The sequence below is a fragment of the Camellia sinensis genome, chromosome 4 (genome assembly GCF_055761805.1).
Source record: "Camellia sinensis isolate YWXY chromosome 4, ASM5576180v1, whole genome shotgun sequence".
Lineage (NCBI taxonomy): Eukaryota > Viridiplantae > Streptophyta > Magnoliopsida > Ericales > Theaceae > Camellia > Camellia sinensis.
In genome coordinates, this window is record NC_138964.1 from 104,435,402 (window position 1) to 104,439,424 (window position 4,023).

The window sequence follows — 4,023 nt, forward strand, 5'->3', positions numbered from 1 at the left end:
CCCGCTCGAGCGCAGGGGTGTTCGCTCGAGCGGTCGGCTTTGTTGGTCTGTTCGCTTGAGCGCAAGATTGGATGCTCGAGCGGTCTACCTGGTTGAGTCTGAATTTCTAGGACTAGTGGGATTGCTCTTGACCTTTTTATTATTGTATTTGGAACCTCCTTGTTTTATTTTGGGACATTGATCGAAGTGGTAACATGATAGTTGAGTAAGATTGGACCAAAAACTTTGACTCGGGTAATTTTCCTACAAACAGCCGTCACTCTTTTGCCCTTTTATTTTTCCACGCTTTGAATTTGGGTGTGAGGCTAGAACCATTGGAAATCTGGTTTCCGGGGCTTCGATTTGGACACAAGAACTGTAATGCCCCCAAAATAATACAATAAAGATAACTCATATGCGGAATAAATATGAGAAACAACATACTTTCATACATCAGAGTTTACTGTTTAACAACCAGTTAAATGCCATACAGGCTTACATCTTTCCAAGTCATTGCTTAGTTACACAAATTGAGTCTCGCTCATTACATCTTAAGCCCTCGGTTTTACAAATAACAAGCATATACACATAAGGCATAAATAAGAAGCTCTTGCTTCTCGAAAGTCTATCCATGCTATTGCCTTGGAGGAAACATCTCACATGTACCTGAAAATGATATTCCCGTATAGGGTGAGCCAACAGCCCAGTAGAGATAATCTAACACAATATATGAAGTTTAGTAAAGGTATAAATACCACGTATAAAAACAATACCGATACGGATGCATTCACAAGGCCTGCATATTCATATGCCACTAAGACCAATCTTATTCCCTTTTCCTTCAATTCATTTCCAGTTCATATATACACTACTCAATTCATGAGTTAGATTCGTTATCTTTCAACAACCAAAATGAGACTACAACTCAAGGTTTTCCATTTATGCAAAACACACATAAACACTTCAAACTTTGCCATTTTACAGATATTTCGTTCGAAGGAATCGGCACTCATTTATATATGAAATTTCGGGTCTTTCACCCAGGACACTTCGGCCAACTTGCTTTAAATGGAGTCCATCCCCTTTCTCCTCCAAACAAATATACATACGCAATGTATTTATAAACAAAATCACATATGGAGTACATCCCTCATCTCCTCCCAATAAACATACATATACAATGTATTTAAAAAAACATAATCACATATGGAGTACATCCCCTATCACCTCCCAATAAACATACATATACAATGTATTTAAACACATTATCATACACAATGATCAATTATAGCACATATTCAATGTGTTAATCCAACTGTCATATTCAATGACATAATTCAGTTGATTAGTTTCAATTTACCTAATCATCATGCAGTTCTACAACAATCATGGCTATCCTCCACCGATAGCCCAAAACAATTATCACTAAACTGGTAAATAAATCTATCAACAGATAAATTATTACATTTTTCATATGTGAGTGATTTATCAATCCAACTACACCATTCAATTACATTTCCACCCAATTTCATCATTTCCAATCCAATTATATATTCCCATAATTAATTTCATTACTTTGACAAACAATTCATTTAATCCCAATTATGGCATTTTTTTTTCCCTCTTTCTCAAATAACAACCCCCAGGCTCAATTTCATCAATTATACACAAATAACCCCATTTCAAAACCCCATATTCACAATAGAGTCCAAAATCGAGAAACCCCTCTTTTATAATTTCAAATCCAAATTTTAGATTCGTCCAAACCACAACCAAATCTCATTATCTATACACAATAGCAAATAACTAAGCTAAAAATCATATTAGAGTATAGAAAATCCCTACCTCAAGCCAAGAAGAGGAAGCAAGCCAAAAATCCAAATTTTCGATTTGTCGGATTTTGATCTCCACCGATCAAAATGTTGTTCTCACCAAACTCTTCACAATGATGACTCAAGAGCTCGCCAACTGCAAGTAGAGAACCATGTATGCTGTGAATAGGGGCATTTCTACCCAACCCATCTTGTGTAGCCTCAAACATACAGTAGTACCTTATTCATAATAACCAAGGATCCAATAAATAATTAAAACCTTCGCCACATTGCACACGCCAACACGTTTCACGCTTCTCAATGACACGTAGGCAAGCGCGCAATGCCTCTATAGCCTGCTCTCGAACAGCTAGTGTTAGATCTCTCAATGCAACCCATATAGCATCCACAAATTCAGGTACATGTACATTGAAGACAGTTGAAGCATTTTCAGCCATTTCTTTCAAGATTAAGACAGCAGCAAAACGACGATACTCAACTCTTTCACCATGAAGCCACTCCAGTGCATTTTTCACATGCCATTCCATTTCATCTGTTGTCGTTGCCCCACTAAACCTGGCTAGATAGCCAAGAACGATATGCATAGACGAGTTGTGTCTGTACAGTTCAATGGAGTTGGGTATGAAAAACAGAGTGTGTAGAAATGAAGAACAGAGGATAGCAAAACCCAGAAAGATTTTGTCACGAGATTCATGGTGGAATGATCAAATCTGGAAATACGATCGAGACCAAGGTGCTTTAGTAAGATTGGAAGAATTTTTGGTTCCTTCATGCTGTCCGTTGGTTTTCTTGTCAATTTCTTTGTTCCCTGCCCCAGTTTCTACCTTAGAATCTGGTGCTAGCAGGGCCTCAAGAGGTAAAGCATCTTGCAGCCGTCGGTGATGCTTCTGATCCCGGTCTGAATGGTCACCAATCATCCAAATTAAGGTTGCTAGACGGCCTCTCAGTGGCTAGTTTTCCATCCCTTCTTGATCTCTTAGGACTGGGTTCACGGCCGAACTTGGAATAGTGGCATTTGGAGTTAGATTCTCGAGCCTCCCGTCAAGACATTTTTGAGTCGTTGAAGAAGGCTCAGAGAGAAAACTACTATGGCTGCTACTTTCCTTGGTCTCTCTTTAGAGATAACCCAGAGAGAGAGAGAGAGAACAAAAATATATATATATATATACATATTGTATTACCTGTAAATCCACACACACAGAGCACAAATAAAATAATAATAAAAGAATCCTCCTAGTCTAAATTCTAAAGGCTTAGCAGAATAAAAGTCCTCCTTGAAAGGATTCCCCATATCAGAAAAGAGCAAGGATCCTCGGCTGCCGTTTTCGGCAGCCGTTTCGGTAGCCCCCAAAACGACGTCGTTTTGGGAGTGTTTTGATTTTTTTTCTTCTTCCTCGTCGAGCTCGACAGAACCAGAGGGGAGGGGAGGGGAGGGGAGGGGAAGGAGAGCCGCCGGTGGGCCGGACTGGAGGGGGCTATAACCAGTGGGGGAGGAGGAGGAGGAGGAGGAGGAGGAGGCGGAGGCGGAGGAGACGGCGGTGCTGCGGTGCTGCGACGGCCGGGGTGAGGCGACGAGCTATGCTGCGACGGCCGGCGTGAGGCGACGAGCTACGACGGCGACGATCGGACCTCCCCCTCCCTCCTCCCTCTTCTCCCCTCCCCTCCCCTCCCCTCCCCTCTGGTTTTCCCCTCTGGTTTTGGATCAAGAACGAAGAAGAAGAAAGGAAAAAAAAAAAAAAAAAAAAAAAAAACCCCCAAAACGACGTCGTTTTGGGGGGCTGTCGGGTAGGGCGGCCGATGATCCAAATTCATCAGAAAATAGTTGGCTTCCCCCCCCCCCAAGACCTTTGTTTAATAGCCCACCGAAAGAGTAATAATTGATAGCCATGTTTATACTTTTGTTCCCTTCCCTCATGCACACTACTCCTCTATTTATTTATTTTTCTTAAACACTTTCCCACCGAAAGTGAGCAAGTCACTTTCAAAAAAATTCTACCACATTTTTATTCTATTTTATTTTTATCTTATTTTATTTTTATTTGGGTCTTTACAACCTACCCTCTTTAAAGAAATTTCGTCCTCGAAATTAACTCAAGTAATGTAATACATTCTACCGTCACCCACAAACTCACTCAGGTATATACCAATGCATCAACAAAAATTTATTGACTACTACATGAGTCTCAACGAGTCACACTGGTAACGAACTAAA

The 4,023-nt window shown here is 40.6% G+C and overlaps 1 long non-coding RNA gene across 1 annotated transcript; it reads right to left on the reverse strand.

Annotated features, from left to right (window-relative positions):
* Positions 1 to 406: 406 nt before the first annotated feature.
* On the reverse strand, positions 407 to 3,127 carry LOC145824743 (uncharacterized). Its single transcript, XR_014366796.1, has 2 exons — positions 1,825 to 3,127; positions 407 to 645 (listed from the first exon to the last, which is right to left on the reverse strand). It is a non-coding gene; the product is annotated as an uncharacterized LOC145824743 (long non-coding RNA).
* Between the last annotated feature and the right edge of the window lie 896 nt (positions 3,128 to 4,023).